General features: G+C 43.0%; 1 long non-coding RNA gene across 1 annotated transcript; it reads left to right on the top strand.

The window, feature by feature from the left end:
* Positions 1-6,742: 6,742 nt before the first annotated feature.
* LOC148126456 (uncharacterized) lies at positions 6,743-14,184 on the top strand. Its single transcript, XR_015743307.1, has 2 exons — positions 6,743-6,896; positions 12,330-14,184. It is a non-coding gene; the product is annotated as an uncharacterized LOC148126456 (long non-coding RNA).
* The last annotated feature ends 330 nt before the right edge of the window (positions 14,185-14,514 follow it).

The raw sequence follows: 14,514 nt of genomic DNA on the forward strand, positions 1-14,514 counted from the left end.
ATTTCTGCTGTAATGCGTTCCAACCAGGGGTAGGATTCAACTGGTACAGACCGGTTCAAGCGAACCAGTAGTTCCGGCGATTAGTTGGCCCCACCCACCCACCCCTGCCCTCGCCTGTCCTATATTCCTTTGTTTTTCACCCCAGCTGATTCATGTGGCACAGTGGATTGCCGTGGATCAGCTGTTTTTACTCATCATAGCTGCAGCAGAAAGTAAGTTTTAGCTGAAAAGGGGGCATTTGAAGTGCTGCGTATGCACGCACTCACCAAACCGGTTGTTACACCATTGGAATCCCACCCCTGGTTCCAATGATGCACCCACACTAAAGTTGGTTTGCACTTGTGGTAAACCTGTCCTTCCATGGGACTGAAGGGCACAGGAGTCCCACAGCATCCTTTCAAGGGGTGGGATTCTACCAGTTTGCACCTATTCTCTAGAACCAGTTGTTAACATTCTAAGCAGTTCGCAGAATCAATTGATAGAAGAAATTACTGGCCTAATCCTGTAAGGAAGGCAGGAAGGAAACATTCTGGTGTTGCTTACAGAAATTGCCTCTCCGTTAACCCTTATTACATTCTTGGCAGGACTAGACTTCCTGTCTCAGGACTGTCTCTGGAGTTTTTTTTCCTCCTTTGCTGGTACTTTGCTTGTGTGGAATGACCATTCAAAGTTACAATGGCACTGAAAAAAGTGACTTATGACCCTTTTTCACACTTATGACTGTTACAGCATCCCCACAGTCAAGAGAGGCCAGGTGAAGAGGTACGTGCCTCAATGTGAGTGATATTGAATTGGCCACGCCCAGCCAATAACATGACTACCAAGCCACACCCACCAACTAAGCCATGCCCAAGGAACCGGTTGTTAAAAAATTTGAATCCCACCTCCGATCCTTTCTATACCTTCACAGCTTGGAATAAAGACCCTTAAAGGAGAACGTTTGTCGCAGGATCCAATCTGGGTTCGTCAACTGGACCAGAGGTTTGGACTTCTGAGCTTTTGGACTCATGCTGGAGTCCATCCTCAAGGGAACTTCTCACTCTCACTAGCATTCGTGAGAAGATTTGTAGCTGAGGATTGAACTGTGAACTGTCCTTGGTGCTTGTTTTCTTGGAGACCTTTCATTACCCAAACTAGGTAACATCATCAGTGCTAATAGGGAAGTGGGTTTGCTCTCTGTTCCCTACTGATGATGTTACCTAATTTGGGTAATGAAAGGTCTGTAAGAAAACAACCAAGCTCAGAGAGCACCAAGGATCCCTCAATAAAGATCCTTTGTAAAAAAAAAAAAAGTTATTTGCTTAAAAAATATCAACTAGCTAAGTTAGAGCCACAGAGTTCAGCATAAAGACATGCTTGGCATTATAGGGGCAACTATTTCTGAGTTTCCACTGATAGGCAAAACGCAGAGGTTTGAAAGGCGACACTGTGGATGAAAATCTTCCCCTTTCTGCGAAAACCCACAAAAAAGCAAGGTCTGGATTACATGCTTTCTTCAAAGGCTCCTTGGTTATAGGCATTCCAAACATACCACGGATGTGCTTTGCCAAGGATGAGTTTGCTATTTTGGGCTGTTGCTTTGCCAGTTGCTGCTTCCTTCTCCTTCAAATCTCTATTCCCTTCAGCCCAAACCTTTCAATTATAGGTCCTTCCACTCTACCCAATTCTCCTGACACAACATCCTCCAAAATATCTTGGGGACGCCAAATCTTCTAGAATTCCCAAATGGTTTTCCAACTCATTGGGAATGAAAGATGCAATTCCAAGCATTCACAGGGATGCGAAGTGGGGGAAGACTGCAAAAATTCCCATTTTTTATATGGATCCCTCAGGATTCAAATCCAGAATCCCGTCCGCCCGAAGATTCTGCACCATTACCTGGTTCATTATTCTAAATCATGTTTCTTATTCGGGCCTAACTTTGATATTGCATTTACTCATGAAGTGTCAACCTTTTGTCCTTTGTTCCTGTTTTGTGCATTTTTGTAATTTGATTCATTTGGGTTTCACCTTATTTTCCAGGGGTGATTTAGGGTTTTTTTTTTTTTAAAAAAAAAATTGTTCCTGTGGTTTCCCTTCTTTTATTACTCACCTGGCATGATTTTTTGCTACTTTTCTAGTGGTAAAGCATGACAGAACTTGGAAATCATAGAATTGGACTTTGTATATATGAAGCACCATTTTCCTTTCCCTCCCCTTAAATATTGGAATAAAACAGGGAGAATTTAAAGGGGAAAAATTAGGAGAAGCACAGAGAAGAACCCTGTGGCAATTTGTCCAGTCATCAAGCAATACATTTAATGTTTTTACACATTATGCACTAATCATAGGGAGGTGAAAACTCATCAAAAGGCCTGTTCTCTTCATTAATTTTTTTCTGCTTGGAGAGAGCTAATTTTCAGGTTCTGTGTTCAAGTTGCCCTCCATTTCTTCTGTTTTTGAAGAAAAAAAAGAGGTAAGAACCAATTACCCCTATTCATTTCAACTTCCTATCTGCTGCAAAACTAATTCATTCTTGTCTGTTACGGCTAATGTTAGCGCTGACTAAGATAATTAAAACCAATGGATCAGTGTGAGTCATGATTAAAAACCAAATCAGCCACTTCAAATGCTCATACAGTATATTGCAGGCTTCATCTGCGAAATGTTATTCTGAAACGTTTTAACAGAAGGAAACAGTAGACTGAATGCATTGGAGCAAGGATTGATTGAATTCACGCTCTCCGCACCCCTTCACACACAAGCAGATGCTTAAAAAAAAACTTCTACATGAAAGAATCTTCCAGAATTCCAAAATTCTGCCATCTCATGATTTATTAACCATTTGTGTTTGCCTATTATTTTTTCCTTCCATAATGCTTCAGAAGAACCACAAATACGTTTTCAGACACCTTTATGGATCTCAGCACAAGCAGTAACTGTGAGAGGGATCTTGGAGTCAGCGCTTAAGAGATAAAGAGATTGCTAGCTCTATTCAATAAACAAATATCCTCACCCAAGATCCAAGCAAAGTAGGATTAGCCCTCAGACACAATAGGAATTGCCAAAGCCCCTTCGTTGCATCATCTCAGTTGCACGCCTCCCCCAGCAGTTCAAACTTCAACCAAACCTAGCTCAGACAAATTCCTAGGATTTGGCCCCATAGGAGTCTGTCAACAACCAATAGAATGCAGGTTATTGAACAGGAACAGGAAGTTCAAGGGCAAAACTCAAGAGATGTTATAAATACCAACCCCCCCACTCTCACCTCCATGTGGCCAGCTGCCCAGAAAAACTCATGCGTTGCTGCTTCATCGTTAAACCATCTTTCCAATCATGGTTCCAGTGTCTTTCTCCCAGCTTTATCTTTATGCATATTCAGTTTAGCTAACCCAGATAGGACCTAGATGAGATATTGGTAAATATTAGCCGCAGCCTACGTGGTCACAAATATTTCCTGTAAGGATGACAAGGCCCATCAGCTTTACAAACAGCACTGACCTTGTACCACGGAGCATCGGAGTTCTGCCTGTGATGTCACACAAACATATTTTCCTTTGGGCTGAAATCTTGTTGCTTCTAACCAAGCTGATCTTTTGTACTTTATTCTCTAATGTGGTGCAAGTAGACCTTGAGTTGCATTCTAGCGCTGGCTTTTGAGGACAGGAATAGAACAAAAAGCTGGCAGGAGGAGATGGGAATGAGACCGATATGAGTGTGCATCCCTTGGATGTGGCCTTCTCTTGTTTTGATACAACAAAAACAATGCCATTTTCTCTTGGTGGTTAGAGAAATAAAAATCAAACTATGTTTGGTATGGACTGTAGATGGCTCCGAATAGAAGGGTAAAGCCAAGGAAGAGATAAATTTAGAAACTCAGTTGAGAAAAAGGATCCCACAGCTGAGAGGATAGTGTTTATATATGATTGCTACAATCGGTATTGTGAAATGCCACTGAGGGAGAGGATATGAACTGTGGGAACTTAATATAAGTCCTCAACTTACGACCACAACCAAGCCCAAAATTTCTGTCACTAAGCAAGACAATTGTTCAGTGAATTTGTTCCAGAGGTGGGATTCAGCAGGTTCTGACCAGTTCTGGAGAACCGGTAGCAGAAATTTTGAGTAGTTCAGAGTACCAGCAAACGCCACCTCTGACTGGCTCCGCCTCCATCAATTCTCTACCTCCTGAGTCCCAGCTGATTGGCTGGGTCTTCTTTTGTTGCCCTGCACAGGAGAACGGAGCTGGAAAGCAGGTTAGTGGAATGAGGAAGGAGTGGGGATTTTGCAGTAATCTTCCCCTGCCACACCCACCAAACCACACTATGCCCACCAAGCCACGCCCACAGAACTGGTAGTAATTTTTTTTTTGAATCCCATCACTGGTTTGCTCCCATTTTATGACCTTCCTTGCCACAGTTGTTAAGTGAATCAGTGCAATTGTTGGGGAAGACTCAGGTGGATTTTCCTGACTTCCTTCATCTATTCTTGGAAATAATACAGTTAGTCCTCGACTTACAAACTATTCATTGAGGGACCATTACAATGGCACTGAAAAAAGCAGTGTATGACTATTTTTTCCACACAACCATGGCAGCATCATCATGGTCATGCGATCAAATCCAGATGCATGGCAACTGACTCATATTTACGACAGTTGCAGTGTGATCCCCTTTTGCAACGTTCTGATGAGCAAAGCCCCTGGGGAAGCCAGATTCACTGGACCACCATGTTATTAACAGTGCCATGATTCACCTGACCCAATTCAAAAATAGGATGGACTTTTTTGTTCGCCACCGGATTTGGTCACAAACAGAAGAGATTGCAACCTGAGGTTCCACTGTAGTTGGACAGTGTTGAGGGAATTATTTGTTTAGCAGAGTGATGGCATTCAGGAAAAAAACTGTCCTTGTGTCTAGTTGTTCTGGTGTGCAGTGCTCTATAGCATCGTGTTGAGGGAAGGAGTTGAAACAGTTTATGTCCGGAATGTGAGGGGTCTGTAAATATTTTCACAGCCCTCTTTTTGACTCGTGCAGTATGCAGGTCCTCCATGGAAGGGAGGTTGATAGCAATTGTTTTTTCTGCAGTCCTAATTATCCTCTGAAGTCTGTGTCTGTCCTGTTGGGTTGATGAGCCAAACCAGACAGTTGTATAGTTACAGAAGATGGGCAGAAGCAGAAAACTGAGGGGAACACCATCCTGTTTAGACTACCCAATGTGACACAATCAGGTCAGGCTGAACATCTAAGGAAGAAACTGACTGACCAGCTGAAGTTTCAGTAAAGCATCTGCAAAATTATTATTCTTCCTTCTTTCCTTCCTTCCTTTTCCCCCTCGCATCCCAACCATCACTCCAGCTTGTCGGGCTATTTTTGAAAAGCCTTGTGGAATTAGTCACTCGCAGTTCCTGCTTGTGCTGCACCACAAACCGAAGGCAGACTTTTTCATGAATGGCTTCTTGAGCATGACAGGCGATCATGCGCATGCCGTATTTGTCCAAATAAGGGCACCGCATGTTCCTTATTAATTTTGCTCAGCAAAAGCAACAAGGAGCATCTCGGGTTGTCAGAGTTGGTGATTTGAGCAAAGAGAATATGCTAGACCTGTGCGCACACATGCAAACGTACTTTTTTTTCCCCTCTGGGAATATGTTGTTTCCTCTGGAAGAGCATGGCTAGTCTAGTGAACGGAAGGACCAGGGTAGACATGATAGCAGTCTTCCAATATTTGAGGGGCTGCCACTAAGAGGAAGGGGGCAAGCTATCTTCCAAAGCACCCGAAGGCCAGACAAGGAATAATGGGTGGAAACTAATGAAGGAAAGATTCAACTTAGAACTAAGGAGAAATTTACTGACAATGAGAACCAATGGAACAGCTTCCTTTCAGAAGTGGTGGGAGCATCATCACTGGAGGCTTTCAAGAAGCGATTGGTAATGGAAGAGATTGGAGATGGGAAGAGATTGTCAGACTTGGTGTAGGCTCTCCTGCTTGGGTGGGGGCTTGGACTAGATGTCCTGCAAGGTCCCTTCCAACTCTGTTAATCTAATCACATTCAGGTAGCCCTCGACTTACAACAGCTCATTTTTGTGACTGTTCAAAATTAGAATGACAATGGAAAAAGTGACTTATGGCCATTTTTCACACGGCCGTTGTAGCCTCTTCATGGTCACATGATCCAAATTTGGGCTCTTGGCACCTGACTCATATTTATGGTGGGTTGTGGCACCCCATGTGATCCAGTGGTGGGATTCAATTTGTTTTTACTACCGGTTCTGTGGGCGTGGCTTGGTGGGCGTGGCAGGGGAAGGTTACTGCAAAATCTCCATTCCCTCTGGACCCCACTAACCTGCTTTCCAGCTCCGTTCTCCTGTGCAGGGCAACAAAAGAAGACCCAGCCAATCAGCTGGGACTCAGGAGGCGGAGAATAGATGGAGGCGGGGCCAGTCAGAGGTGATATTTGCTGGTTCTCCGAACTACTCAAAATTTCCGTTACCGGTTCTCCAGAACTGGTCAGAACCGGCTGAATCCCACCTCTGCTGCGATCCCCTTTTGCGACCTTCTAACAAGCACAGTCAATGGGGAAGCCTGATTGCCTTAACGACCGCGTTACTAACTTAACAACTGTAGCGATTCACTGAACAACGCTGGCAAGAAAGGTCGTAAAATGGGGCAAACCATCTCGCTTAGAAATTTTGGGCTCAGCGATGGTCGTAATCTGCATTTGAAAACGAAGCAAGGCCTCTTTTGCTGCTTTTTTTTATAGACACGCTTCTTTCTTTGTTTCGGGTTGGTTCTTCCAGACAAATCCAAGGAAGAACAGAGCTGTAGAGCCCAGCTGGACCTAAACAGGATGGAGAAAACCAGCGTGGTTTTTCAAGGTGCAAAGGAAGTCGTAGCACGCCTCACCCCCTTTCCAGGTGAGACTGGCTCTTATCAGAGGGCAGCCTGTCAGGTGCAACGGGCGCCGTTCGCTTTCTTTTCATCTTCAGTGTACAACTAGCAATTTTCTACACTTCAAAGCTGGGGCATCGTGCCCAAGAACACGCCAACCTTTGGCACACTTAATTTTCTCTTCCTTACAAGTTAAGAGCACTTGACTGAAAATGGAGGCGGGGGGGGGGCGGGAAGAAACAACAACAACACACCTGACATTTTATTTTCTTAGTTCTGAGCAGCCTTTTTTTTTCAAGGCAGCTTAAAAAGTATTGTTCCTTCTTGACACGTTGAAAAAAAAAAGAAAGATCTTAGAACAGAGTGGATTCCTGAGCAAAGTGTCAGGTGAATATGGCTTTGTTTGAGGTCACGCCAGGCAAATCCACCTCAGGCTTAGTGGCTGTCTCACCACCTCCTTCCCCGAGTGTTCGTATATATCAAGGAGAGATTTAACCTGAAAATAAGGAGAAATTTTCTGACACATGAGAACAATCAACCCATGGAACAGAAGTTGCCTTCAGAGGATGTGGGAGCTTCATCATTGGAAGCTTTCAAGAAGAGACTGGACTGCCATCTGTCAGAAATGGTATAGGGTCTCCTTGCTTGGGAGGGATAGTTGGACTAGATGACCTTCAAGGTCCTTTCCCACTCTTAATCTGTAAAATCTGTAAATCTCTCTGTGCGTGTGTGATTGGGTATGGTATCTGTGCCTTTCTCTGTCAAGTTCAGGTGGTCCTTGAATGAGACCGGCAAGAAATTGAATTAAACTGGACGCTATTTATCTGGTGTTGAACTGTCACAGAAAAGGCTCAGGCCTCAGTCTCTCTAGTGCCGATGCAACCCCAGAAACCATCCAGTTTAATTGAATTGAATCCATCCTTAGCCACCAAAACTAAACTTAACGGTAGGTGTTGTTGGTATAAATGGAAGAAGGGCACCCTATTTAGATAGGATACATACTGTAGATAGAATAGATAGATAGATAGATAGATAGATAGATAGATAGATAGATAGATAGATAGATAGATAGATGGATGGATGGATGGATGGATGGATGGATGGATGGATGGATGGATGGATGGATAGATGGATAGATGGATGGATGGATGGATGGATGGATAGATAGATAGGATAGATAGACAGACAGACATAGATAGAGACAAATAGATGATAGATAGATAGATAGATAGATAGATAGATAGATAGATAGATAGATAGACATAGATATAGATAGATGATAGATAGATAGATAGATAGATAGATAGATAGACAGACATAGATAGAGACAAATAGATGATAGATAGATAGATAGACATAGATATAGATAGATGATAGATAGATAGATAGATAGATAGATAGATAGATAGATAGATAGATAGATAGACAGACAAACACAGACAGACACACAGATAGCCAGGCAGGCAGGCAGGCAAGCAAACGATGGTAAGAGTTGAATGAATGGTAAGAGTTGGATGGTGGATAGATAGACGGACAGAGTCGGATGAATGGATTGTTAGAAATAGACCTGGATGGACAGGAGAGAGAAAGAGGGTGAGAGAGAGAGAGGGTGAGGATGAGAGAGAGGAAGATGGAGAAAGAGAGAGAGAGAGAGAGAGAGAGAGAGAGAGATGCAAAGCTTAATGTTCTTTGTGCACTAAGGTTGATTAACTATTTGAAAACAAAACTGGCCTGGTTTATTCTAACCACAGTAGTAAAGGATAGATCAAAAGATGCTTCAGACACAGTCCTCTGGAAATTTTGTGGTGTGCTGAGCTTCTCAGCCAAACTAGACCAAGAGGCACCTTCCCCTTCTAAGTTTAGACATTCATGCATTGGGGAAACTGTTAACGATGTATGCTTAGCGAATTTGCATCTGAAGTAAGACTTGTTTGCATGTCTTCCTCCCTAGGAGAGAATGTTTCCAAGAGCATTCGTAAGTGTGTCATTCTAGTATCAGTTACCTTTTAAACTACGACATGTGAGAGTTGAATGATTACTGTAATTAGTTTTCTCTTTTCGGTTGAAATGTTGGCAACATTTCCATGTCAATATATCAAAATCAAACCCTCCCCCAAGTCATCCTGAAACTGTCACGAAAATTGCAACAGTTAATAATTATATTTTCATTTTGAAAATTAGTAGGTGCTCTCATTTTCAGATTCTGAGGCTTTGGGTGAGTTCCCTAGTAAGGGGAATGCAAATGTCTACAGGAAAAATGAATGAACCTCCATTTCCAACCCACAGGGCTTTGCCCATGTCATTGTCCAGAGTTGAGAATGAAGTATTGAGTAACCATCTTGAAATACCCCAATTTGGGGGCATCTCATCTCATTGCAAACTCATCATCAAGGCTGCCCAAGGCTGGTTTTACTTTTCAGTAAGAAAGGAATGTTTGCTTTCTGATGATGGTACAAGATCTTCCATGGGAACAATCCAGGGCCAGGAAGAAGAAGCTTCAGATTGACACTCGGGAACAAGTGTTTGTGATCTAGTTAGAATAGAAGACTTCCATGTTTCCTTCCAAACCTATTAATTCAGAATAACAGAGTTGGAAGACACCTTGTAGGTCTTCTGGTCTAATCCCCTGCTGAATGAGACCCTATACCAGGGGTCGCCAACCTTTTGGTTCTCAGGGACCACCAAACTCATAATTTTAAATCCCGCAGACCAGAGACCCAGGGAAAATCCCCCAAAAAAGTCTGCAGGAAAATTCCCCACCCCGTTTTCTTACCAATTGATCATTCTTTATTTGGGATCTCAGGATATTGTCTCCAGCTCCATTCTCAGGGGGAGAGAGAAATAGAGAGAGACTTTTGGCTTCATGCAAGGAAAGCAGCAGAAATGAGTCTTTATGAGACTTGTTGCACCAGTGCAGCCTCTTGGAGCAGGAGGCCTTGCAGGGTCCCAAAGACTCATTTCTGGCGGAGTTTGGAGGAGAGAAAGAAAAACTTTTGCTGCTTTCCTTGTGTGCAGCCAAAAGCAGACATGGAAAGAAGGGGAAAGAAGCAGCCCAGTGGCCAGGCCAGGTGTATAGGGAGAGTGGGGAAAGTTCCCCCCTCTGCCCTTTCCCCCCTCCCCTCACTACCTCATGTTATTCGCAATATAAGAGACACAAGCCTTGTGTTCCCACAAGCCATGTGGGTGGCACAGCCTTGTATTTCCATGCAGCCTGGATTAATCGCTTTGGGGGTGCTTTGGGGATGCTTTGGGGTGACATTTCTCTGCGGACCACCAAAATTTTCTTGTGGACCACCAGTGGTCCCCAGCCCACTGGTTGGCGACCACTGCCCTATACCATTCTAGACAAGTGGCTGACCACCCCAAGGATAAAACACCCAGACACACACTGAGCAACGTGGTATATGCCATACAATGCAGTGAACCATATGCAGATCTGTCCATTGGGGAAACAAAACAACCACTTCATAAACGCATGGCACAAAATTGGAGAACAAACCCATCAGGACTAGATTGAGCAGCCCATCAGCATTTAAAAGACAAAGGCCACACTTTTGAAGACAGCAAAGTCCACATTTTGTACAGAGGGGACCGCTGGTTTGAAAGAGGGTTTAAAGAGGCCATCCATGTCAAAATTGAACAGCCCTCTCCAACCATGGGAGAGGGATAAAACATAATCTAACTCAAGGGTCTCCAAACTTGGCAAGTTTAAGACATGTAGACTTCAACTCCCAGAATTCCTGAGCTCCCAGAATTCCTGAGCTAATATGACTCAACAACTCCACAGCCATTTGCACCGGTCAGGTGACCCTGAGATGACCCAGATAAACCTCCGGTGGCCTTAATGACTTGCTAAAAGAATGCAAATGACCAGCTGCCTGCAAGGAGTATAAATTCTTCCATTCACCAACATCCAATCAGACCTGAAGAAGCTTCATGGGTGAGAAGCGAAACATCTTCAAATAAAAATAAAAATAAAGTCCAGTTGCCTCTTGGGAAAGCACCTTTGGGATGTCTAGTTTCTTCTTTAAAAGACTGGACAACCACTTGTCTGGAAAGGTATATTCTATGGTATGATTAGAAAAATGATATTATTCTATGTTCTGTGTGATACACTCGCACTTAAGTTCCAAAGGTGCTTTTTTGAAAGGCAACTGGACTTTCTTGGTGTTTTCTTTGAAAACATTTCGCTTCTCATCCAAGAAGCTGCTTGGATGAGAAATGAAACATTTTCAAGGAAAACATCAAGGAAATCCAGTTGCCTTTTGGAAAAAGCATCTTTTTTTGAGGGCCTGCCACAGGGAGGAGGGGGTCAAGCTATTTTCCAACGCACCCAAAGGCCAGACAAGGAATAATGGATGGAAACTGAACAAGGAGAGATTCAACCTGGAAATAAAAAGAAATTTTCTCACAGTGAAAGCAATGAACCCATGGAAAAGAAGTTGACTTCAGAAGTTGTGGGAGATTCGTCACTGGAAGCTTTCAAGAAGAGACTGGGCTGCCATCTGTCAGAAATGGTGTAGGGTCTCCTGCTTGGGCAGGGGGTTGGACTAGATGACTTCCAAGGTCCCTTCCAACTCTGTTAATCTGTTAACCAATTGCCTTTTGGGAATTCGGGACAGCCATAATCTGGATGATTGAGACTCTTTATAGACACTCCCATTTAAGGAATACAATTGCTGGATTCAATATTGTTTCTATAATATCTCTGGCAAGAGGGGACTAGATAGACACACTAGGCTATACAAGGAGGAACTGGCCTTATGATGTCAAGTTTGTGATATCCTATCATGTTACTTCTTCTCCATGTATGCACGGATCTATAACCATACGGCTCTCCTTGTACAGCCTAAAGTACTAGAACAACATTAACCAGGATTTGGGCTTACATCGCAACTGATGAAAGTGAAGGCCTAGTTCCTTTCCAATTTCAAACCGAAGGACACAGAGTCCTGTTCTACTGAACATTCTTCTCTTTAAAAAAGTACAGTCCTGTTTTTCTTTTTCTTCAGAATTGCTGAATTAGATATTGGAACAGGACGGGCTTCTCTCTCAGAATTAATAAAAGCGAAATAATGCAAACTCTTCCCCTCTGTGTGTGTTAACACCCAGATGTGTCCAAGCTGTTAGTAAAAGCAGGATTTTGAGAAAGGGCTTTAATAGCTGGAGTAAAGAGGCAGATCCGCTGTTGAGTAACGGACTGTCTTGCAATCCTATTTCCAGAGGGACTTGATCTAGTGATCCCTTCCTCTGTTTGGGTATGCTGAATCACAAACAATCAGACGTGGTGGGTGACCCATCTGTGATTCATAGACTTTGGGTTTAGTGGAAAGCCAGTTGCATAACTGCCTACAATAAGAGACTGCAGCGTTTTCATTTTTCTAGATTTTTTTTTGTTTGCTTTCCAGCAAAGTAACACATTCCTCAAGTCATTAATATAATTTCTTTTTTTCCTCCAGGAGAAAGGAGAGCAGGGGAAAAAAGGACCTTATAGATGGAAACGCCTTTGCATTCCTTTCCCATCTGAGGGCTAAAAGACCGGTGTTCCTTCTGCATTCAAAAGCAGAACTATTCTTCCCCAACCTGGAGCCCTCTGGATATATTGGGAGAGAAAACTCAAGAACTACATCCTGGGATCTTGCAGTCCAGCAGAGTGCAAAGAAAGCAACAAAGATGATAAGGGGCCAGGAGGCTAAACCATATAATGAATGAGGGAACTAGGCATGTCTAGTCTAGGAGTCAGCAACATTAAACACTCAAAGAGCCACACAAAGGTCCTAACTGGAAGCCCCCCCCCCCCACCATTCAATTCTGGAGCTGACCGGAAATCTGGTTCCCCCACCATAGAGTCTCCTCCTAGCATGGTGTCCTTTTTCCTCTGCTGACCAGAAGTCCGGTTCCCCCACCAATGAGTCTCCTGCTAATGTAGAGTCCATTTTCCTTTTACCGACCGGTGACAGGGAGCCTTAACAGAGGAATGAAAGAGCCACATGAGGCTCCAGAGCTGTGGGTTGCTGACTCCTGGTCTAGTCTAACAAAGAGAAGGACCAGCGGCTATATGATAACTGTCTTCTAGTAATTGAGGGATTGTCACATAGAAAAGTGGGTCAACCTACACTTGGAAATTGCACCCAGTTTTGGTCACCACGATATAAAAAAGATGTTGAAACTCTAGAAAGAGTACAGAGAAGAGCAACAAAAGATGATCAAGGGACATCGGAGGCAAGAATATATGAAGAAGGGTTGAAGGAATTGGGTGTGTCTAGTCTAATGAAAAAAAGCACAAGGAGTGATATGATAGCAGTGTTCCGATATTTGAAGGACTGCCACAGAGAAAAAAGGGGACAAACCATTGTCCAAAGTACACAAAGGCAGGACAGGAAGGAATGGATGGAAGCTAATCAAGTATAGAACCAAACTAGAACTTTCTGACAATGAGAAGAATTAACCAGTGGAATGGCTTGGTTCCAAAAATTGCTCCAACATGGAGATTTTCAAGAAGAGCCTAAAGATCCATTTGTTTGGAACGGTATTGTGTCTCCTTCTTGAGTAAGAAGCTGGACTGGAAGTTCTGCAATGTTCCTTCCACACTTATTATTTTATGTTCTATCTTCTGTTTGGAGAATGACATATTAGAGTAGTTCGTTAAAAGACAGATGTTCAAAAGAGATTGCCTCTTGGTTCCCAATCAGTGTATGAAAGTCAGCATTAGAAGTGATATGACCATTAGTCATCTACTGACCTCTTAGTTCTTGGAAACTTTTCTGTTCAGCTGAGTATTTTCCCCACATCTGTGTTCAGATCTTGCTTGCTAGCTTACTGTCCCTTGTCTTAAACTCCTTTTAACTGTATTGCCACTTGGACTTAATTAAAAAAAACCAAAACAGTTCTGCTATCGTGGCTTTGTTAAAAACAGAGCATGCCAAACCAATCTTATTTCATTCTTTGACAAAGTAAAAATTAGTAGACCAGCGAAATGCTGTGGACAAAGTATAGTTAGATTTCAGGAAGGCATTTGACAAATGCATTCCTCAAAATGAAATGGTGAAAAAAGTAAGGTTCTACACCTAGGCAAGAAAAACAAAATGCACAGATACAGGATATGTGATACCTCGCTCGATAATAGTAACTGTGAGAGAGATCTTGAAATCCTAGTGGACAAAACATTTAAATATCAGCCAGCCGTTTGCTGCAGCTGCTAAAAAAGCCAACACAGTTCTAGGCTGCATAAACATGGGGATAAAATCAAGATCACATGAAGTGTTAATACCACTTTATGATGCCTTGGAATATTGTATCCAGTTTTGGTTGCAATCATGTAAAAAAGATATTGAGACTCTAGAAAGAACGCAGAGAAGAACAACAAAGATAAGTAGGATATGGAGGCTAAAACATATAAAGAATGGTTGCTGGAATTGGGTATGTCTAGTTTAATGAAAAGAAGGCTAGGGGTGACATGATAGCAGTGTTCCAGTATCTCAGGGGCTGCCCCACAAGAAGAGGGAGTCAAGCTACTCTCCAAAGCACCTGAGGGCAGGACAAGAAGCAATGGATGGAAACTAATCAAGGAGAGAAGCAACTTAGAACTAAGGAGAAATTTTCTGATAGTGAGAACAATTTATCGGTGGAACAACCTGCCTCCAG

Source organism: Pseudonaja textilis, chromosome 3 (genome assembly GCF_049901715.1).
Source record: "Pseudonaja textilis isolate UNSWEBS1 chromosome 3, rPseTex1.2, whole genome shotgun sequence".
NCBI lineage: Eukaryota > Metazoa > Chordata > Lepidosauria > Squamata > Elapidae > Pseudonaja > Pseudonaja textilis.